Genomic DNA, 24,622 nt, shown 5'->3' on the forward strand with positions numbered 1-24,622 from the left:
TGGGGGCTCAGCCTATAGCTTTGGTTGTCCACATTGCTTGTGAGAATATCAAGAATTCTCCATTTGGGGAAGTTGAATTTTCCCCCTTTCTCACCATTTCCCCAAGGGGACTTTGCAAATACTTCTTTACTCACTGTTCAAAGCATTCTGGGATTTACTGGGGCATCACTCTGAACAAACATACAGAATCTTATGCCCTACTCAAGATTCCATATACTTATGGTGTTCAGTTAAGCTGTGCACATAAGTTATATTAGGGACTACACTAATCAAAATACAAGTTTTGTACCAAATAAATATTTTTTGCTTTAGTTTCACACATAAGCTAAAATTTAAAAATATTAATTACCATCTATTTTCAGCACACTGCAGTAATGACATTCCTTTGTTCTTCCTCATGCAAAAACATTTTTAAATTTGTACATTTAGTCATTATCATTATACACTCTAGGCATTCCTAGATTATACCATCTCAGTCTTTATCATCTATCTTTCTTTCTGATTTCATTTGTGCCCCCAGCCCTCCTCCCTCTACCATTTTCATATTCATCTTCATTCAGTGTTCTAACAATTGTTTTATAGTTAGGTAGTATTGTGCTATCCATTTCTGAGTCCTGTTGCACAATCTGTATCCCTTCAGCTCCAATTACCCAATATCTTACCCTATTTCTATCTCCTGATGGTCTCTGTTACCAATGACATTCTCCAAGTTTATTTACTAATGTCAGTTCATATCAGTGAGACCATACAGTATTTGTCCTTTTGTTTCTGGCTAATCTCACTCAGCATTATGTCCTTAAGGTCTATCCATGTTGTTACATACTTCATAACTTTATTCTGTCTTACAGCTGCATAATATTCCATTGTATGTACATACCACAGTTTGTTTAGCCACTGGTCTGTTGATGAACGTTTTGGCTATTTCCATTTCTTCACAATTGTAAACAACACTGCTATAAACATTGGTGTGCAAATGTCCATTTGTGTCCTTGCCCTCATGTTCTCTGAGTAGATACCTAAGAATGGTATTGCCAGGTCATATGGCAATTCTATACTTAACTTCCTGAGGAACCACCAAACTTCCTTTTTTTTTTTTTTTATTTATTATTTTTATTTTTTTTATTAACGGAAAGAAAAAAAAAATTAACACAACATTTAGAAATCATACCGTTCTACATATGCACTCAGTAATTCTTAACATCATCACATAGATGCATGATCATTGTTTCTTAGTACATTTGCATTGGTTTAGAGGAACTAGCAACACAACAGAAAAAGATATAAAATGTTAATATAAAGAAAAGAAATAAAAGTAGTAATAATAGTAAAAAACAACAACAACAAACAAACCAACAAGCAAACAAAAACAAAAAAACCCCTATAGCTCAGATGCAGCTTCATTCAGTGTTTTAACATGATTACTTTACAATTAGGTATTATTGTGCTGTCCATTTTTGAGTTTTTGTATCTAGTCCTGTTGCACAGTCTGTATCCCTTCAGCTTCAATTACCCATTGTCTTACCCTGTTTCTAACTTCTGCTGAACTCTGTTACCAATGTCATATTTCAAGTTTATTCTCGAATGTCCGTTCACATCAGTGGGACCATACAGTATTTGTCCTTTAGTTTTTGGCTGGATTCACTCAGCATAATATTCTCTAGGTCCATCCATGTTATTACATGGTTCATAAGTTTATCTTGTCTTAAAGCTGCATAATATTCCATCGTATGTATATACCACAGTTTGTTTAGCCACTCTTCTGTTGATGGAGATTTTGGCTGTTTCCATCTCTTTGCAATTGTAAATAACGCTGCTATAAACATTGGTGTGCAAATGTCCGTTTGTGTCTTTGCCCTTAAGTCCTTTGAGTAGATACCTAGCAATGGTATTGCTGGGTCGTATGGCAATTCTATATTCAGCTTTTTGAGGAACCGCCAAACTGCCTTCCACAGTGGTTGCACCCTTTGACATTCCCACCAACAGTGGATAAGTGTGCCTCTTTCTCCGCATCCTCTCCAGCACTTGTCATTTTCTGTTTTGTTGATAATGGCCATTCTGGTGGGTGTGAGATGATATCTCATTGTGGTTTTGATTTGCATTTCTCTAATGGCCAGGGACATTGAGCATCTCTTCATGTGCCTCTTGGCCATCCATATTTCTTCTTCTGGTAACCAAACTTCCTTTGACAGCGGTTGTACCATTTGACATTCCCACCAACAGTGAATAAGTGTGCCTCTTTCTCCACATCCTGTCCAGCACTTGCCATTTTCTGTTTTATTGATAATGGCCATTCTGGTGGGTGTAAGATGATCTTTCATTGTGGTTTTCATTTGCATTTCCCTAATAGCCAGGGAAGTTGAGCATCTTTTCACGTGCCTTTTGTATTTCCTCTTCTGAGAAGTGTTTGTTCAAGTCTTTTGCCCATTTTGTAATTGGGTTGTGTGTCTTTCTGTGGTTGAGTTGAACAATCTCTTTATATATTCTGGACACTAGACTTTTATCTGATATATCATTCCCAAATATTGTCTCCCATTGTGTAGGCTGTCTTTTTATTTTCTTTAAGAAGTTCTTTGATGCACAAAAGTGTTTAATTTTGAGGAGTTCCCATTTCTTTCTTTCTTCAATGCTCTTGCTTTGGGTGTAAAGTCTAGGAAACCCCTCCTGGTATAAGATTTATAAGATATTTCCCTACATTTTCTTCTTACAGTTTTATGGTCTTAGATCTAATGTTTGGGTCTTTGATCCATTTTGAGTTAATTTTTGTACAGGGTGTGAGAAATGGATCCTCTTTCATTCTTTTGCATATGGATATCCAGTTCTCTAGGCACCATTTATTGAAGAGACTGTTCTGTCCCAGGTCAGTTGGCTTGACTGCCCTTTCAAAGATCAAATGTCCATAGATGAGAGGGTCTATATCTGAACACTTACTCTATTCCATTGGTCAGTAGATCTATCTTTATACCAGAAGCATGCTGTTTTGACCACTGTAGCTTCATAATACGCCTTAAAGTCAGGTAGCATGAGGCCTCCAACTTCACTTTTCTTTCTCAGAAAATACTTTTAGCTATTTCGGGCACCCTGCCCTTCCAGATAAATTTGGTTATTGGTTTTTCTATTTCTGAAAAGTAAGTTTTTACAATTTTATTTGGTATTTCATTGAATCTGTAAATCAATTTAGGTAGAATTGACATCTTAACTATATTTAGTCTTCCAATCCATGAACAAGGTATGCCCTTCCATTATTTAGGTCTTCTGTGATTTCTTTTCTTTTTTTTTTTTCATATTGTCATTGAAGAGCTTTATTTAATACTTACATTTGGCTCAATATTATCACATATTGTTTACATGCATAAATATTTGTAGAACATTTGCATTGAGATGCTTTCCATTTCAGTACAGAATATTTCTGCACTAGATATTATTTTAATAGCATTTAGTAAATGTTAATTGAATGGAAAATGCCTTGACTACACTGCACCTCCTCTAGGCTTCACATGTAAGGGAAAATTCCAGCATCTTTTAATTTGCTAATACTTCTACAACTTGTAAATCCCTGTTCTGATCAAATTATAACTTGCTCTATAGACATTAAAATCTTCCAAAAGAATAGCCAAGGAAAAGGCACTGAGAGAAGTAAAGATGTCATATTTGCAAACCACATGTCTAGAATTACTTGTATACAAAGTGTAGAAAGAACTCATAACAGTTAATGTGAAAACAAATAACTCTGTTAAAAATATGTTTCACATATGAACAGATAAGTCTCCAAAGATATATGGATGTCTAAGAAGTATACAAAAGGATGCATAGTATAATTGTCATTAAGAAAAAGCAAATTAAAAAGAAAGATGAGGTACAAGGATACACCTAAGAATAGCTAAAATTGAAAACAAATGACAATATTAATTACTGCAGGATATGTGGAACAACAGAAAATAACATTAACTGGTCTTGGGGATACATATGGTACAGCCCCTTTAAAAGACATTGGGCAGTTCTTTTCAAAAGAAAACAGCATCACCATACAATACAGCCTTCACTTCTAGAAATTTAGTCAAAACGTTTGAAAGCATGTCCACAGAAAAAAACAGCACATCCTTACTTGAACTATATTTCCAAGCAGATCCAGAGAAGCCTCTGACATCAGTGATTTCTGCCACAGCTGTATTCTTTTTTTTTAATTAATTAAAAAAAATTAGCTAACACAACATTTAGAAATCATTCCATTCTACATATGCAATCAGTAATTCTTAATATCATCACATAGATGTATGATCATCATTTCTTAGTAAATATGCATCGATTTAGAAAAAGAAATAGCAAGACAACAGAAAAAGAAATAAAATGATAATATAGAGAAAAAATAAAAAATACAAAAATATATAAGAAAAAAACTATAGCTCAGATGCAGCTTCATTCAGTGTTTTAACATAATTACATTACAATTAGGTAGTATCGTGCTGTCCATTTTTTTTTTTTTTTTTTAGAAATCATACCATTCTACATATGCAATCAGTAATTCTTAACATCATCATATAGATGCATGATCATCGTTTCTTAGTACATTTGCATCGGTTTAGAAGAACTAGCAACAAACCGAAATAGATATAGAATGTTAATATAGAGAAAAAAATAAAAGTAATAATAGTAAAAACAAAACAAAACAAAAACCTATAGCTCGGATGCAGCTTCATTCAGTGTTTTAACATGATTACTTTACAATTAGGTATTATTGTGCTGTCCATTTTTGAGTTTTTCTATCTAGTCCTATTGCACAGTCTGTATCCCTTCAGCTCCAATTACCCATTATCTTACCCTGTTTCTAACTCCTGCTGAACTCTGTTACCAATGACATATTCCTAGTTTATTCTCGAGTGTCGAGTCACATCATTGGGACCGTACAGTATTTGTCTTTTAGTTTTTGGCTAGACTCACTCAGCATAATGTTCTCTAGGTCCATCCATGTTATTACATGCTTCATAAGTTTATCCTGCCTTAAAGCTGCATAATATTCCATCGTATGTATATACCACAGTTTGTTTAGCCACTCTTCTGTTGATGGACATTTTGGCTGTTTCCATCTCTTTGCAATTGTAAATAACGCTGCTATAAACATTGGTGTGCAAATGTCCGTTTGAGTTTTTGCCCTTAATTCCTTTGAGTAGATTCCCAGCAATGGTACTGCTGGGTTGTATGGCAATTCTATATTCAGCTTTTTGAGGAACCGCCAAACTGCCTTCCACAGTGGTTGCACCATTTGACATTCCCACCAACAGTGGATAAGTGTGCCTCTTTCTCCGCATCCTCTCCAGCACTTGTCATTTTCTGTTTTGTTGATAATGGCCATTCTGGTGGGTGTGAGATGATATCTCATTGTGGTTTTGATTTGCATTTCTCTAATGGCCAGGGACATTGAGCATCTCTTCATGTGCCTTTTGGCCATTTGTATTTCCTCCTCCGAGAGGTGTCTATTCAAGTCTTTTCCCCATTTTGTAATTGGGTTGGCTGTCTTTTTGTTGTTGAGTTGAACAATCTCTTTATAAATTCTGGATACTAGACCTTTATCTGATATGTCGTTTCCAAATATTGATTCCCATTGTGTAGGCTGTCTTTCTACTTTCTTGATGAAGTTCTTTGATGCACAAAAGTGTTTAATTTTGAGGAGTTCCCATTTATTTATTTCCTTCTTCAGTGCTCTTGCTTTAGGTTTAAGGTCCATAAAACTGCCTCCAATTGTAAGATTCATAAGATATCTCCCTACATTTTCCTCTAACTGTTTTATGGTCTTAGACCTAATGTTTAGATCTTTGATCCACTTTGAGTTAACTTTTGTGTAGGGTGTGAGATATGGGTCTTCTTTCATTCTTTTGCATATGGATATCCAGTTCTCTAGGCACCATTTATTGAAGAGACTGTTCTGTCCCAGGTGAGTTGGCTTGACTGCCTTATCAAAGATCAAATGTCCATAGATGAGAGGGTCTATATCTGAGCACTCTATTCAATTCCATTGGTCGATATATCTATCTTTATGCCAATACCATGCTGTTTTGACCACTGTGGCTTCATAATATGCCTTAAAGTCAGGCAGTGCAAGACCTCCAGCTTCCTTTTTTTCCACAAGAGTTTTTAGGAATTCGGGGCACCCTGCCCTTCCAGATAAATTTGCTTATTGGTTTTTCTATTTCTGAAAAATAAGTTGTTGGGATTTTGATTGGTATTGCATTGAATCTGTAAATCAATTTAGGTAGGATTGACATCTTAACTATATTTAGTCTTCCAATCCATGAACACGGTATGCCCTTCCATCTATTTAGGTCTTCTGTGATTTCTTTTAGCAGTTTTTTATAGTTTTCTTTATATATGTTTTTTGTCTCTTTAGTTAAATTTATTCCTCGGTATTTTATTCTTTTAGTTGCAATTGTAAATGGGATTCGTTTCTTGATTTCCCCCTCCGCTTGTTCATTGCTTGTGTATAGAAATGCTACAGATTTTTGAATGTTGATCTTGTAACCTGCTACTTTGCTGTACTCATTTATTAGCTCTAGTAGTTTTGTTGTGGATTTTTCCGGGTTTTCGATGTATAGTATCATATTGTCTGCAAACAGTGATAGTTTTACTTCTTCCTTTCCAATTTTGATGCCCTGTGTTTCTTTTTCTTGTCTAATTGCTCTGGCTAGAACCTCCAACACAATGTTGAATAATAGTGGTGATAGTGGACATCCTTGTCTTGTTCCTGATCTTAGGGGGAAAGTTTTCAATTTTTCCCCATCGAGGACGATATTAGCTGTGGGTTTTTCATATATTCCCTCTATCATTTTAAGGAAGTTCCCTTGTATTCCTATCCTTTGAAGTGTTTTCAACAGGAAAGGATGTTGAATCTTGTCAAATGCCTTCTCTGCATCAATTGAGATGATCATTTGATTTTTCTGCTTTGATTTGTTGATATGGTGTATTACATTAATTGATTTTCTTATGTTGAACCATCCTTGCATACCTGGGATGAATCCTACTTGGTCATGATGTATAATTCTTTTAATGTGTTGTTGGATACGATTTGCTAGAATTTTATTGAGGATTTTTGCATCTATATGCATTAGAGAGATTGGCCTGTAGTTTTCTTTTTTTGTAATATCTTTGCCTGGTTTTGGTATGAGGGTGATGTTGGCTTCATAGAATGAATTAGGTAGTTTTCCCTCCACTTTGATTTTTTTGAAGAGTTTGAGGAGAGTTGGTACTAATTCTTTCTGGAATGTTTGATAGAATTCACATGTGAAGCCGTCTGGTCCTGGACTTTTCTTTTTAGGAAGCTTTTGAATGACTGATTCAATTTCTTTACTTGTGATTGGTTTGTTGAGGTCATCTGTGTCTTCTTGAGTCAAAGTTGGTCTTCATGTCTTTCCAGGAACCCGTCCATTTCATCTAAATTATTGTATTTATTAGCGTAAAGTTGTTCATAGTATCCTGTTATTACCTCCTTTATTTCTGTGAGGTCAGTAGTTATGTCTCCTCTTCCATTTCTGATCTTACTTATTTGCATCCTCTCTCTTCTTCTTTTTGTCAATCTTGATAAGGGCCCATCAATCTTATTGATTTTCTCATAGAACCAACTTCTGGCCTCATTGATTTTCTCTATTGTTTTCATGTTTTCAATTTCATTTATTTCTGCTCTAATCTTTGTTATTTCTTTCCTTTTGCTTGCTTTGGGATTAGTTTGCTGTTCTTTCTCCAGTTCTTCCAAGTGGACAGTTAATTCCTGCATTTTTGCCTTTTCTTCTTTTCTGATATAGGCATTTAGGGCAATAAATTTCCCTCTTAGCACTGCCTTTGCTGTGTCCCATAGGTTTTGATATGTTGTGTTTTCATTTTCATTCGCCTCGAGGTATTTGCTAATTTCTCTAGCAATTTCTTCTTTGACCCACTCGTTGTTTAGGAGTGTGTTGTTGAGCCTCCACGTATTTGTGAATTTTCTGGCACTCCGCCTATTATTGATTTCCAACTTCATTCCTTTATGATCTGAGAAAGTGTTGTGTATGATTTCAATCTTTTTAAATTTGTTAAGACTTGCTTTGTGACCCAGCATATGGTCTATCTTTGAGAATGATCCATGAGCACTTGTGAAAAAGGTGTATCCTGCTGTTGTGGGATGTAATGTCCTATAAATGTCTGTTAAGTCTAGCTCCTTTATAGTAATATTCAGATTCTCTATTTCTTTATTGATCCTCTGTCTAGATGTTCTGTCCATTGATGAGAGTGGTGAATTGAAGTCTCCAACTATTATGGTATATGAGTCTATTTCCCTTTTCAGTGTTTGCAGTGTATTCCTCACATATTTTGGGGCATTCTGGTTCGGTGCGTAAATATTTATGATTGTTATGTCTTCTTGTTTAATTGTTCCTTTTATTAGTAGATAGTGTCCTTCTTTGTCTCTTTAACTGTTTTACATTTAAAGTCTAATTTGTTGGATATTAGTATAGCCACTCCTGCTATTTTCTGGTTGTTATTTGCATGAAATATCTTTTCCCAACCTTTCACTTTCAACCTATGTTTATCTTTGGGTCTAAGATGTGTTTCCTGTAGACAGCATATAGAAGGATCCTGTTTTTTAATCCATTCTGCCAATCTATGTCTTTTGATTGGGGAATTCAGTCCATTGACATTTAGTGTTATTACTGTTTGGATAATATTTTCCTCTAACATTTTGCCTTTTGTATTATGTATATCATATCTGATTTTCCTTCTTTCTACACTCTTCTCCATACCTCTGTCTTCTGTCTTTTTGTATCTGACTCTAGTGCTCCCTTTAGTATTTCTTGCAGAGCTGGTCTCTTGGTCACAAATTCTCTCAGTGATTTTTTGTCTGAGAATGTTTTAATTTCTCCCTCATTTTTGAAGGATAATTGTGCTGGATATAGGAGTCTTGGTTGGCAGTTTTTCTCTTTTAGTAATTTAAATATATCATCCCACTGTCTTCTAGCTTCCATAGTTTCTGCTGAGGAATCTACACATAGTCTTATTGGGTTTCCCTTGTATGTGATGGATTGTTTTTCTCTTGCTGCTTTCAAGATCCTCTCTTTCTCTTTGACCTCTGACATTCTAACTAGTAAGTGTCTTGGAGAACGCCTATTTGGGTCTAATCTCTTTGGGGTGCGCTGCACTTCTTGGATCTGTAATTTTAGGTCTTTCAGAAGAGTTGGGAAATTTTCAGTGATAATTTCTTCCATTAGTTTTTTTTTTTTTAATTTTTTTATTAATCAAAAAAAAGAAAAGAAATTAACACAACATTTAGAAATCATTCCATTCTACAAATGCACTCAGTAATTCTTAGTATCATCACATAGATGTATGATCATCATTTCTTAGTACATTTGCATCGATTTAGGAAAAGAACTAGCAAAACAGCAGAAAAGATATAGAATGTTAATATAGAGAAGAGAATTAAAATAATAATACTAATAATATATATATATAAAAAGGAAAAAGAAAAAAACAAAAACAAAAGATACAAACACACAAACAAACAAAAAACCATATTTCAGGTGCAGCTTCATTCAGTGTTCCAACCTAGTTACATTACACTTAGGTATTATTGTGCTGTCCATTTTTGAGTTTTTGTATCTAGTCCTGTTGCACAGTCTGTATCCCTTCAGCTCCAATTACCCATTATCTTACCCTGTTTCTAACTCCTGCTGGTCTCTGTTACCAATGATATATTCCAAGCTGATTCTCGAATGTCGGTTCACATCAGTGGGACCTTACAGTATTTGTCCTTTAGTTTTGGGCTAGACTCACTCAGCATAATGTTCTCTAGGTCCATCCATGTTATTACATGCTTCATAAGTTTAGTCTGTCTTAAAGCTGCATAATATTCCATCGTAGGTATACGCCACAGTTTGTTTAGCCAGTCGTCTGTTGATGAACATTTTGGCTGTTTCCATCTCTTTGCAATTGTAGATAATGCTGCTATAAACACTGGTGTGCAAATGTCCGTCTGTGTCTTTGCCCTTAAGTCCCTTGAGTAGATACCTAGCAGTGGTATTTCTGGGTTGTAATCCATTCTGCCATTCTATGTCTTTTGATTGGGAAATTCAGTCCATTAACTTTTAGTATTATTACTGTTTGGATAATATTTTCCTCTACCATTTTGGCTTTTGTATTATATATATCATATCTGATTTTCCTTCTTTCTACACTTTACTCCATACCTCTCTCTTCTGTCTTTTTGTATCTGACTCTAGTGCTCCCTTTAGTATTTCTTGCAGAGCTGGTCTCTTGGTCACAAATTCTCTCAGTGACTTTTTGTCTATAAATGTTTTAATTTCTCCTTCATTTTTGAAGGACAATTTTGCTGGATATAGGAGTCTTGGTTGGCAGTTTTTCTCTTTTAGTAATTTAAATATATCATCCCACTGTCTTCTAGCTTCCATGGTTTCTGCTGAGAAATCTACACATAGTCTTATTGGGTTTCCCTTGTATGTGACAGATTGTTTTTCTCTTGCTGCTTTCAAGATCCTCTCTTTCTCTTTGACCTCTGACATTCTAACTAGTAAGTGTCTTGGAGAACGCCTATTTGGGTCTATTCTCTTTGGGGTGCGCTGCACTTCTTGGATCTGCAAATTTAGGTCTTTCATAAGAGTTGGGAAATTTTCAGTGATAATTTCTTCTATTAGTTTTTCTCCTCCTTTTCCCTTCTCTTCTCCTTCTGGGACACCCACAACACGTATATTTGTGCGCTTCATATTGTCATTCAGTTCCCTGATCCCCTGCTCAAGTTTTTCCATTCTTTTCCCTATAGTTTCTGTTTCTTTTTGGAATTCAGATGTTCCATCCTCCAGTTCACTAATTGTAGCTTCTGTCTCTTTAGATCTACCATTGTAGGTATCCATTGTTTTTTCCATTTTTTCTTCTTTGTCCTTCACTCCCATAAGTTCTGTGATTTGTTTTTCACATTTTCTATTTCTTCTTTTTGTTCAGCCCATGTCTTCTTCATGTCCTCCCTCAATTTATTGATTTGGTTTTTGAAGAGTTTTTCCATTTCTGTTCGTATATTCAGCATTAGTTGTCTCAGCTCCTGTATCTCATTTGAACTATTGGTTTGTTCCTTTGACTGGGCCATATCTTCAATTTTCCGAGCGTCATCCATTATTTTCTGCTGGTGTCTGGGCATTTGATCAGATTTCCCTGGGTGTGGGACCCAGCTGGTTGAAAGCTTTTTCTGTGAAATCTCTGGGCTCTGTTTTTCTTTTCCTGCCCAGTAGGTGGCGCTCGTGGCACTCATCTGTCTGCACGGCAGTTGGCCCGGGAAACCGCGCGTGGAGGCGGGGGTCGCTGGCCGCGGCGGCTTGGGAGAGTGCCGGTCCTAATTGCCCAGCTGGCCCAAAACGCCAAGCGTGACGGGAGGGCCCCGCTATCCAACATTCCCAGTCAGACCGGGGAGCCACGTGCGTGGAGGGGACCCCAGTCGCCAGCCGCCCCGGCCGGGAAAACGCGCGCCCCTCGGGTCTCTCACCGCAGCAGATTCTCCCTGCCCGTTCAGCTGTTCCAGAATGGGGTACGCTGTCTTTTCGGTCTCTGTCGTGACTCCGGGAGCTGTTTCGTATTGTTTCTGTTTCTTTAGTTGCTTTTCTGGGGGAGGAACTAAGACCCGCGCGTCTTACTAAGCCGCCATCTTCTCCGGAAGTCTCTTCCATTAGTTTTTCTCCTCCTTTTCCCTTCTCTTCTCCTTCTGGGACACCCACAACACGTATATTTGTGCGGTTCATATTGTCCTTGAGTTCCCTGATACCCTGTTCAAATTTTTCCATTCTTTTCCCGATAGTTTCTGTTTTTTTTTGGAATTCAGATGTTCCATCCTCCAAATCACTAATTCTGTCTTCTGTCTCTTTAAATCTATCATTGTAGGTATCCATTGTTTTTTCCATCTTTTCTACTTTATCCTTCACTTCCATAAGTTCTGTGATTTGTTTTTTCAGTTTTTCTATTTCTTCTTTATGTTCAGCCCATGTCCTCTTCATGTCCTCCTTCAATTTATCGATTTCATTTTTGAAGAGGTTTTCCATTTCTGTTCGTATATTCAGCATTAGTTGTCTCAGCTCTTGTATCTCATTTGAACTATTGGTTTGTTCCTTTGATTGGGCCATATTCTCAATCTTCTGAGCGTGGACCGTTATCTTCTGCTGCTGGCATCTGGGCATTTAGTCAGATTTCCCTGGGTGTCAGACCCTACAAGGTTGTAAGATTTTTCTGTGAAATCTCTGGGTTCTGTTTTTCCTATCCTGCCCAGTAGTTGGCGCTCATGGCACACGTTTGTCTCACGTGTTTGGAATGGATCCCCCCCGGTCACCGATCTCCGCGGCCTGGGGATTTCCGATCCAATTCTCTCTGTTGGTTCAGGGGCCGCGTGTGGTGGGGGCGTCAGCCGCCGAGGCTTGAGGGGACCGTGTGGCTGGTCGCCGGCCGCAGCGGGCCCGGGGAATTCGCCACCGGACCAGGAAGTCGCCCGCGGGGGAGGGGCATCGGTCACCGGCCACCACGGCCTGGGGAATTCCCCACCGGACCAGGAGGCCGCCCGCGGGGGGTGAGGGCCACCGCGGCTTGGATAGCCCTCTGATCCGAGACTCGTAGCCACGGACTCGAAGCCGAGACTCGAAGCCGCCCGCAAAAGAGGGGCGCCGGCCGCCTCGGCTTGGGAAACTTGCCTCTCTGAGACTCTCAGCCGGCCCGGGAAGGAGGGAGGGAGTAGCTCCGGCCGCCGCAGCTGCCGCTCCACAGCTGTATTCTTATTCCACCACAGAGCTGCTTTGCTGGGGCTCCAGAGATTCAGGCGTTCATTCCATCTCTGTCACCAAATTGTTACCAGACAAAGACTGTCAGTTTTTCTGCCCAACGTACACAATTACCAATTCCTGAGACACCGGGGTTTCCAAGAGAGTAAGAGTTTATTACTACATGTGTTGCAGGAGAATAGACTCTCTGTGATTTCTTTAACAATTTCTTGTAGTTTTCTCTGTATAGGTCTTTTGTCTCTTTAGTTAAATTTATTCCTAAATATTTTATTCTTTTGATTGCAGTTGTAAATGGAATTCTTTTCTTGGTTTCCCCATCAGATTGTTCATTACTAGTGTATAGAAACACTACAGATTTTTGAGTGTTGATCTTGTAACCTGCCACTTTGCTGTAGCCATTTATTAGCTCTAATAGTTTTGCTCTGGATTTTTCGGGGTTTTCGACATATCATCTGCAAACATTGAGAGTTTTACTTTTTCTTTTTTCTTTTTCTTTTTCTTGTCTAATTGCTCCAGCTAGAACTTCCAACACAATGTTGAATAACAGTGGTGATAGTGGACATCCTTGTCTTGTTCCTGACCTTAGGGGGAAAGTTTTCAGCTTTTCCTCATTGAGGATGTTAGCTGTGGGTTTTTCATATATTCCCTTTATCATTTTGAGGAAGTTCCCTTCTATTCCTATGCTTTGAAGTGTTTTCAGCAGGAAAGGATGTAGAATTTTGTCAAATGCCTTTTCTGCATCAATCGAGATGATCATGTGCTTTTTCTGCTTTGATTTGTTGCTATGGTGTATTACATTAATTCATTTTCTTATGTTGAACCATCTTTGCATACCTGGGATGAATCCTACTTGGTCATGGTGTATATAATTCTTTTAATGTGCTACTGGATTTGATTTGCTAGAATTTTTTTTGAGGATTTTTGCATCTATATTCATTAGAGAGATTGGTCTGTAGTTTTCTTTTCTTGTAATATCTTTGTCTGGCTTTGGCTTCGTAGAATGAGTTAGGTAGCTTTCCCTCCTCTTCAATGTTTTTGAAGAGTTTCAGCAGGATTGGTACTAATTCTTTCTGGAATGTTTGATAGAATTCACATGTGAAACCATCTGGTCCTGGACTTTTCTTTCTGAGGAGCTTCTTAATGACTGATTCAATTTCTTTACTTGTGATTGGTTTGTTGAGGTCATCTATTTCTTCTCGAGTCAATGTTGGTTGTTCATGCCTTTCTAGAAAGTTGTCCATTTCATCTACATTGCTGTATTTATTAGCATAAAGCTGTGCATAGTATCCTCTTATTACTTCCTTTACTTCTATGGTGTCAGTGGTTATGTCTCCTCTTCCATTTCTGATTTTATTTGCATCCTCTCTCTTCTTCTTTTTATCAATCTTGCTAAGGGTCCATCTATCTTATTGATTTTCTCATAGAATCAACTTCTGGCTTTGTTGATTTTCTCAATTGTTTTCATGTTCTCAATTATATTTATTTCTGCTCTAGTTTTCATTATTTCTTTCCTTTTGCTTACTTTGGGGTTAGTTTGCTGTTCTTTCTCTAGTTGTTCCACATGAACAGCTAATTCCTTGATTTTTGCCCTTTCTTCTTTTTTGATATAGGCATTTAGGGCAATAAATTTCCCTCTTAGCACTGCCATTGCTGCAGCCCATAAATTTTGATATGTTGTGTTTTCATTTTAATTTGCCTCGAGATATTCGCTGATTTCTATTGTAATTTCTTCCTTGACCCACTGGTTGTTTAAAAGTCTGTTGTTGAGCCTCCACATATTTGTGCATTTTTGGCACTCTGCCTATTATTGATTTCCAACTTCATTCCTTTATGAACTGAGAAAATGTTTTGTATCATTTCAATCTTTTTAAATTTATTGAGACTTACTTTGTGACCCAGCATATGGTCTATCCTTGAGAATGATCCATGAGCACTTGTGAAAAAGGTGTATCCTGCTGTTGTGGGGTGTAATGTTCTACAAATGTCTGTTAAGTCTAGCTTATTTATTGTATCATTCAAATTCTCTGTTTCTTTACTGATCCTCTCTCTAGATGTTCTGTCCATCGATGAGAGTGGGGAATTGAAGTCTCCAGCTATTATGGTATTTGTGTCTATTTCTCTTTTCAGTGTTTTCTGTGTTTTCCTCCTGTATTTTGGAGCATTCTGGCTCGGTGCATAAATATTTATGATTGTTATGTCTTCTTGTTGAATTCTTCCTTTTATTAATACATAGTGTCCTTCTTTGTCTCTTTTAACTGTTTTATATTTGAAGTCTAATTTGTTGGATATTAGTATAGCTATTCCTGCTCTTTTCTGATTGTTATTTTCATGAAATATCTTTTCCCAACCTTTCACTTTCAACCTATCTTTATCCTTGTGTCTAAGATGTGTTTCTTGAAGACAACATATAGATGGATCCTGTTTTTTAATCCATTCTGCCAGTCGATATCTTTTGATTGAGGATTTTAATCCATTAACATTTAGTGTTATTACTGTATGGGTAGTACTTTCTGCTGCCATTTTGCCTTTTGGATTTTATATGTCATATCTATTTTTTCTTCTTTTTACCTTTACTGATAGTCTTCATTTCTACACTCTTCCCCACACCTCTCACTCCTGTCTTTTTGTACCTGCCTCTAGTGCTCCCTTTAGTATTTCTTGCAGAGCTGGTCTCTTAGTCACAAATTCGCTCAGTGATTTTTTTGTCTGAAAATGTTTTAAATTCCCACTCATTTTTGAAGGACAATTTTGCTGGATATAGAATTCTTGGTTGGCAGTTTTTCTCTTTGTAGTAATTTAAATATATCATTCCATTGTCTTCTTGCCTCCATGGTTTCTACTGAGATATCTACCTATAGTCTTATTGGGTTTCCCTTGTATGTGATGGGTTACTTTTCTCTTGCTGCTTTCAAGATTCTCTCTTTCTCTTTGACTTCCGACATTCTGATTAGTAAGTGTCTTGGAATATGTCTATTTGGATCTATTCTGTTTGAGGTATGTTGCACTTCTTGGATCTGTAATTTTATGTCTTTCATAAGAGTTGGGAAATTTTCAGTAATAGTTTCCTCCATTAGTTTTTCTCCTCCTTTTCCCTTTTTTTCTCCTTCTAGTACATTCACAACATGTATATTCATGCGCTTCATGTTGTCATTCAATTCCCTGAGTCCCTGCTCGTATTATTTTCCATTCTTTTCCCTATATTTTCTGTTGCTTGTTGGGTTCCAGATGTTCTGTCCTCCAGTTCACTAATCCTATCTTCTGCCTCTTGAAATCTGACATTGTAGGTTTCTGTTGTTTTTTTCATCATCTCTTCTACTGTGCCTTTCATTCCCTTAAGTTCTGTGATTTGTTTTTTCAGACTTTCGATTTCTTCTTTTTGTTCATTCCTTGTCTTCTTTATATCCTCCCTCAATTCAGTGATTTGATTTTTGATGAGGTTTTCCATGTCTGTTTGAACGTTCTGAATTAATTGTTTCAACTCCTATATTTCATTTGAATTGTTGGTGTGTTCCTTTGACTGGGCCATATCTTCAGTTTTCCTAGTGTGATTCGTTATTTTTTGCTGGCATCTAGGCATTTAATTACCTTAATTAGTGTATTCTGGAGATTGTTTTCACTTCTTTTCCCTAGGATTTTCTTGCTGGATGACTTTGTTGTCTATCTGTTCTTTGACATTCAGTTCAGCTTATTCTGGACCTCTAGCTTAGGTTTTGCTTAACAGAGCAGAATTTTTCAGTTCTTGTTTTCTTGTTTCTTGTCCTGCCTGTATGGTGCCTTTCCTGCCCCCCACCCTTAGGAAGGTCTACTTAGGTATTATAGACCCCAACCAGATTTCCCAGACCAAACTGGCCTCCTGTCAGTAGGAAAGAGTCACCTGGGTCAGTTTTCCCTGAGGGTGAGACCCAGCAGGTTGAAAGACTTTCCTGTGAAGTCTCTAGACATTGCGTTTTTCGTATCCTACCCAGTATGTGGCACTTTTCTGCCTGCAGGTCCCACCAGCATTAGGTGATGCGGTACCTTTAACTTCAGCAGACTCTCCCTGCTGGGGGTGTGGTGGAGACAGAGGAGAGGTTGTAGGCTGGTTTTAATCACTTCAATTTTCCACATCCTGAGTCTGAATTCCTTGAGGGAGGGATTCCACCTGAGTTGGGACCCACCCCTCCCTTGGGGAAGGCACAGGCTCCAGACAAGCCCTCAAACAAGCTTGTTTCTGCCTATGCCTGGGGCATTTGCAGCCTGAGGAGTCCTGCTGCTGTATCCAAAGGCAGTCAAGCCTTTGTAGAAACACAGGCACAAAAAAGAGAGAAAAATCCTTCTCAGAGCAGGACCCCGTTCCTTGGGTTTGCCAATCAAGAGCATAAGTTGGTATGTTGCTTTGTGTACCTTCAGATCCCATATGCCTCTCCTTTCCTTCAGGGCCAGACCCTTTCAAGTACTACATGCTATCTGATCCAAAAAACCTCTGTTTCTTTTTTTCTTTTTCCGTCAGCCCTGCCACCTCGGTGCTGGGGCAAAAATCAGCAACCTCTGCTTTGACCTGAGGTTCAGCTGAGCTGGGGGCGTATTTTTAGTAGTCAGAATTTGTTAATTAATTCCACAATTGGCATTTGATTGGGCTCAGCCCCTGCTGCTGGTAAAGTCTCTTTCCTTCCCCCCTGGGAAGTAGCCTGTGGGGGAGGGGCACCGGCCACCACGGCTTGGGGAACTCACGGTTCTGGGGATGCTCGCAGCCAGTCCAACTGGTCCAGATGGGTACACTGTGTGTCCGGTCACTGATGTGTCCCCAGAAGTTTTTCTGTATTGTTTCTGGCTGTTACTAGCTGCTCTGGAGGATGAACTAAATCCCACACCTCGCTAAGCTGCTGTCTTGCCTGACAGAGTCTCAAGTTGGGATGTTGTGTTACATTTTTCATTTGGGATAATTTTCTTCAACTGAAATGCTTTGATTTTCATTTTCTTTCTTACAGTAGGTTTGATGGATGATCTGCTCTTTTGTTTTTCTTTTGTAATACCTTATTTTTCTGAACTATCCATAACAGTTGCATGCAGAGGTGACGGGTTTTAGCCTGTTTTCCAGCTTTCTTCATTCAATACAACACTCTTCTGTTGGGAAGGGCAGAGTTTTAAATAGAGCTGTGTATATGTTTCCCTTTGCTTCGTAACAAATTTAGTCGCTTAAAGCAGAACAAATCTAGTTCCTCAGAGTTCTGTCTGCCAGAGTCCGGGTGCAGCAAGGCTGGCCGGCTTCCCTGCAGAGACCTTCCCGGCAGAGCCAAGATGCGGGCAGACTCCTCCCTCTCTGGAGGCTCTCGGGGAGACGCCGCCTGGTCTCCCTCAGGTTGTTGGCAGAACTCAGCTGCATGTAGTTGGTGGAGTGAGGTTTCCCCGCTGGCATTGGCCCCAGATCATTCTCAGCCTCTAGAGGCTTCTTGCAGTTGCTGGCTCAGGCCCCCTTTCAGTGACAGCCAGGGCGGTGCAGTCCCCTCCTGCTCAGTCTGCTCCTTCTGCTCTTCTCTCTGAGCATCTCTTCTCCCATGACTTTCCTGCGAGCCTCCCCAACTTCGTCTTCTGGCCCCAGGTCATCACCAGGTGTATTAGTTAGGGTTCTCTAGAGAAACAGAATCAACAGGGAACACTCACAAATATAAAATTTATAAAGGTGTCTCACGTGACCGCGGGAATGCAGAGTCCAAAATCCGTAGAGTAGGCTGTGAAGCCGACGATTCCAGTGGAGGGGCTGGATGAACTCCACAAGAGAGGCTCACGGGCCGAAACAGGAAGAGCCTGTCTCTTCTGAATCCTCCTTATAAGGCCTTCAGTGATTAGATTAAGCATCACTCATTGCAGAAGACACACCCCCTTGGCTGATTACAAATGGAATCAGCTGTGGATGCAGCTGACATGATCATGATTTAATTCTATGAAATGTCCTCATTGCAACAGAGAAGCCAGCACTTGCCCAACCACCACTTTGCCAAATTGACACATGAACCTGACCATGACACCAGGTCATCACAGTGGGCCCACATGGATAGTCCAGGATAATTTCTTATTTTAAGGTCAACTAATAAACATCCTTTATTCCATTTGCGAAGACCCTTTTGCCATGTGAGGTAACATATTCAAGGGCCTAATACTGGGAGCAAAGGAAATGGGGCCCAAATCCTGCCTACCACAAGCCTTTTTTTGGTGGGAATGTCAGTGTGTCTTTTGTGATTTTTCTTGTTTCTGCAGAACTTCTCATTTCTACCTCTCACCTCCACTTCTAAATGCTGCCCTCCTTCCACCCCCATCCCCGCCTGTGCCAAGCAAGGCCTTCTACATACTAACCCTCTGCTACATACCTAGGTCTCTTCCTTTCAGTTGCCCAGGATCAGGTTTCAGGCCTGCTCAGTGTTTCCCCACTGAGATTGTGACTTTCTCTTTTGGGGAGTGATTTTATCTGCATCGCATATTCTTGCCTCTCTTCACACACACACCCCCCACACACTTCCTTGTGTGCTCTGCACTTCTCTGTCCCATGGCATGGGCTCAGGAGCTGCCTCTGCTGGACTTGGCTGCTTATTTCAATCCTTATCTGTTATTTGAAGCTTCTGGTTTCTCTGTGCGTGGTCAGGCTATACACTTGGACTAAGGATGGTGTTCTAGTTTGCTAGCTGTTGGAATGCAATATACCAGAAACGGAATGGGTTTTAAAAAGGCAAATTTAATTCGTTGCTAGTTTACAATTCTAAGGCTGAGAAAATGTCCCAGTTAAAGCAAGTCTATAGAAATGTCCAATCAGGAAAAGATACCTTGATTCAAGAAGGCCAGTGGAGTTCAGGGTTTCTCTCTCAGGTGGAAGGGCACATGGCAAATACGGCATCATCTGCTAGCTTCTTCTCCTGGCTTCTTGTTTCATGAAGCTCCCTGGGAGGCATTTTCCTTCTTCATCTCCAAAGGTCACTGGCTGGTGGACTCTGCTTCTCGTGGCTATGTCATTCTGCTCTGCTCTCTCTGTATCTTTTTCTCCAAAATGTTTCCTCTTTTGTAGGAATCCAGAAACTTACCAAGACCCACCCAAATGGGTGGAAACATGTCATCACCTAATCCAGTTTAACAACCACTCTTGATCAAATCACATCTCCACAGAGATGATCTAATTACACTTTCAAACATACAGTATTGAATAGGGATTATTCTGCCTTTACAAAATAGGATTTTGATTAAAATATGGCTTTTCTAGGAGACATACATCCTTTCAAACCAGCACAGATGGTTTTATTTTCTTTTTTCTCTCCTTATTGTTCTGTGTATGCGCATGTATTTAAGGCTGTCTGTATAGAGCTTCAGATTTAGATGGGTATCATTATCCTGAGACACCCAGAACTCTCTCTTTTTTAAAAAAATGCAATTTTAAATTGAGATGTAGTCACATACCATATAACCCATCCAAAGTATACAATTAGTGGCTCACAGTATCATCAAAAGTTGTGCATTCATCATCACAATCAATTTTAGAACAATTTCATTACTCCAAAAAGAAAAAAGTAAACCCAAGACACCCCATACTCCTTATCCTCCATGTGCTGGCTTGAAAGTGTTATGTAGCCCCAGAAAAGCCATGTTTTGATGCTGATTCAATCTTGTGGGACAGAAACTTTGATTAGATCATCTCCACAGAGCTGCAGCACACCCAGGTGTGGGTGTGTCCTTTTGATTAGACGGAGATTTGACTCTGCCCATCCAACGTGGGTCTTGATTAGTTTACTGGAGTCCTTTAAAAGGGGAAATATTGTGAAGAAACCTCAGAGCCCACAGAGAGAAAAAGCTGACAGAAACTTTAGTGTAGAGCTGACACAGATGCCAACACTTGGAGAACAGAGACATGGATGTGGGAGATGCTTGGAGCCCAGCAGATGTTGCCATGGGATGTTAAGCAAGCCAGAACCTGGAGAGAGCCAAGGGAAGCCAAGCGATGAAAGCCAGCCCCAGAGAAGCAAAGTGAGGAACCCCCACAGGAACAGAAGCTGAAAGCAGCGGAGCCCAGGAGCAAGAGACCAGCAGATGCCATCCACGTGACTGACAGAGGTGACTGACAGCCAGCTGACAGAGGTGTTCCTGACCCATCAGCCTTCCTTGAATTAAGGTATCTTTCCCTGGATGCCTTAGTTTGGACATTTTTATGAGCATAGTACTGTAAACTTGTAAATTATTAAATTCCTTTTATAAAAGTCATTACAAGTCTGTTATATTGCATTCTATTAGCTTGCAAATTAACACACCCCCTATTATTTTTTGTCTTTATTTTATTACTCATGTACCCATACACTGGATAAAGGGAGTGTCAATCACAACATTTTTACAATCACATGGTCACGTGATAAAATCTATATAGTTATACAGTCATTATCAAAGATCAAAGCTACTGGATTACAATTAAACTTCATGTATTTCCTTTTAGCTATTCTAATACACTTGAAACTAAAAAGTATCTATATAATGAGTCAGTAGTCATAATCATTTATTAAATCCTAATATCTCAGTTACACCTCCTCCCTCTCATTTAATCATTCTTTCAGAATTCTGGAATATCTGGGCAATGACCATTTTAATTTCCTTATGCTGTAAAGGGGTCTTGACCTTATGGGGCAGAAGAATGAAAATGGTCGATGCTCTTGGAGAGACTGGTATCTTTGGGTTTCAAAACTTATCTGGCATACGAACAATCTGGAGTTCTTAAATTTCTGAAAAAGTTACTAAGAAAAGCTTTTATGGAATCTTAGATAGAGCTCAAGGAATTCTTTAGGGTTTTCAGGAATACTGTTGGCTGGGACTTGGTTTCTGTGGCAATTTGCAATGTCTGGCTGAAGCTTGCATAAGAGAACCTTCAGAATGACATCTTGACTCTATTTGAAATCTCTTAGCCACTGCAACTTAATTTTGTTTCATTTCTCTTCCCCCTTTTGGTCAGAAGGCATTCTCAATCCCGTGATGCCAGGGCCAGGTTCATCCCTGGGAGTCATGCCCCATGTAGGGGGGAAGGGTTGTGAATTTATTTGCAGAGTTGGCTTAGAGAGAGAGGCCACATCTGGGCAACAAGAGGTTCTCTGGGGATGACACTCAGGCATAATTATGTGTTGACTTAGCTTTGCCATTGCAGAAATAAATTTCATAAGGGTATACTTCAAGTTAAGGTCTTGGTTTATTAAATTGAGAGTCCCTAATACTTAAGCGAATATCAGGAATTCCCCAGGTGGGAAAGTTTAATAGCTTCACATTCTTCCCAGTCCCTCGAGGGGCCTTTGGAAATACTTTTTAATTTTCTGCCCCCAATACTCTGGAGTGTACCAGGTATTATGTTAACCTATCCCAATCTCATTTCCTATTCTAGGTCCCATGTAATGAGGTTGTCTAAATAAACTGACCAGGCAGCGTAAATTAGAGTGTATGCTACAGAAATTTACATTTTGAACAAGATAAACATCTCTTCCTTTGGTTTCATGCAGAAGTCGAGGTTTTAATATAATCTTTTACCCTGTATTCTGATTTACCTTAGTCCTAACCAGATTGTCTTCATTCATATCTCTGGTTGAAGTCTGATCTCTTTTTCAGCGTCTTTAACAGTTGCTGTATGGAGTAATGCTGACTTTCAGAGCTCCTGAACTCTAACTCTGATTCTTAGGTGTCACACAGATACCCAAAGTTCCAGGAAACTACCAGGTTATACACAAAGAGCACAGCATCTCAAAATTTATAAATAATTAAAACTCAGGAATAGATGTGACTGTTGTAAAAGCTTGTGATCCAGGAACCCTTACAATGAGCTTTATTGAACATTCTGTACTCCTTAATCATTAATTGCCTTATCTGTGCCCATTTTCTATCCCCTGATAACCTATGCTTTCGAATTCAATTCTCAGTGTTTACTCGTTATTATTAGCTTATAATAGTGAGACTATACAATATTTGGCCTTTTGTTTCTGACTTATTTCACTCCACATAATATCTTCAGGTTTCATTCACCTAGTTGCATGCCTCATGACATCACTCCTTCCTGCATCCGTTCAATATTCCATTGTATGTAACCACAGCTCTTCCTTTTAACAGTCAATGTTCCCTTAGATTGCCTCTGTCCATTGCAAATCATGAATAATGCAGCCATAAACACCAGTGTACAAGTGTCTGCTGTGTCCCTCCTTTCAGTTCTTTCAAGTATATACCTAATAACAGGTTTGAAGGATCATATGGCAACCCTATACTTAGCCTCCTGTGGAAACAACACACTGCCCTCCAGAGGGGCTGCTCCATTCTATTTCCCTACCAACAATGAATAGGTGTATCTTTCTCTCCATATTTTCTCCAGCATTTGTATCTTTCTGTTTATTTTAAATAGTTTTATTCACACACCATATAATCCATCCTAAGTGTACAATCAGTGGCTCCTGGTATAATCACACAGTTACTCATTCACTACCACAGTCTATATGGGAACATTTCCATTTCTTCCACAAAGAAAGAAGAAGAAGGAAAAAAAAAAAAGGAGAAACAACAACAGCAAGAATCCCATACCCCTCCCTTATACCCCCTCCTAATGATAATTAACTTTGGTATATTGCCTTTGTTACAATTAGTGAAGGAAAATTCAATGTTACTGTTAACCATAGAACCTAGTTTGCATTAATTATATTTTTTCCATATACTATCCCATTTTTTAACACTTTGCAATGGCTACATTCATTTATTCTCCCACATGTAAAAACTTTCTCATATTTGTATGTTTAATCACCATCATTGTCTACTCTAGGTTTTGCTAAGTTATACAGTACAAGTTTTTCCTTCTGGTGTCATACATACTCCTAGCTTTCCACTTTTAACTATACTCAAATTCAGCCTTGTTCATTATACTTACAATATAGTGCTACCAGCACACAATATTGTACTATCCATTTCTGAATCTTTACAGTCATTCTTCTTGAACATTTTGTATTCCTTCAGCATCAAATTTCTCAATCTCTGACCTCTTTCTATCTCCTGATAATCTGTGTTGTCAACTTTAACTCTGAGTTTGCTCTTATCAGTGAGACCATGCAGTCTTTATCCTTACGTTTCTGGCTTATTTCATTTAACATAATGTCCCCTTTGTCCGTGTGGTTGCATGTGTCATGATTTTATTCCATCTTCCAGCTGTGTAATATTCCATCATATATATATACATACACTACAGTTTGTTTACCCACTCATCCATTGATGAACATTTGGGCTGTTTTCATGTTTGGTAATTGTGAATAATGCTGCTGTTAACACTCATTTGCAAATGTCTGTTTGTGCCCCTGCTTTCAGTTCTTCCAAGTATTTCACTAGTAATGGGATTGCTGGATCATATAGCAATTTTATATTTAGCTTCCTGAGGGACCACCAGACTGCCTTCCAGAGCGGCTGCATCATTCTGCATTCCTACTAACTATGACTAAGTGTGCCTCTTTCTCCATATCCTCTCCAGCACTTGTAGTTTTCTGTTTTTATATTTTTATTTTTGATAATGGCCATTCTAGTAGTGAGATGATATCTAGTTGTGGTTTTTTTTCATAATTATTTTATTTTTTTTAATACCTAAAAAAACCACCAAATAAACTCAAACATTCCTATTTTGATCTTCTGTTCTACATATATAATCAGTAATTCACAATGTCATCACATAGTTGCATATTCATCATCATGATCATTTCTTGGAACATTTGCATCTATTCAGAAAAAGAAATAAAATGAGAACAGAAAAAAAAATTATACATACCATACTGCTTATCCCTCCCTTTCATTGATCACTAGCATTTCAAACTAAATTTATTTTAACATTTGTT

The 24,622-nt window shown here is 38.6% G+C and overlaps 1 protein-coding gene across 12 annotated transcripts in view; it reads left to right on the forward strand.

Annotated features, from left to right (window-relative positions):
- The window catches only part of KIF17 (kinesin family member 17), a 113,437-nt gene that overhangs the window by 28,633 nt on the left and 60,182 nt on the right, over positions 1-24,622 (forward strand). The window lies entirely within an intron of this gene.

Source organism: Tamandua tetradactyla, chromosome 2 (genome assembly GCF_023851605.1).
Source record: "Tamandua tetradactyla isolate mTamTet1 chromosome 2, mTamTet1.pri, whole genome shotgun sequence".
In the NCBI taxonomy this organism is placed as follows: domain Eukaryota; kingdom Metazoa; phylum Chordata; class Mammalia; order Pilosa; family Myrmecophagidae; genus Tamandua; species Tamandua tetradactyla.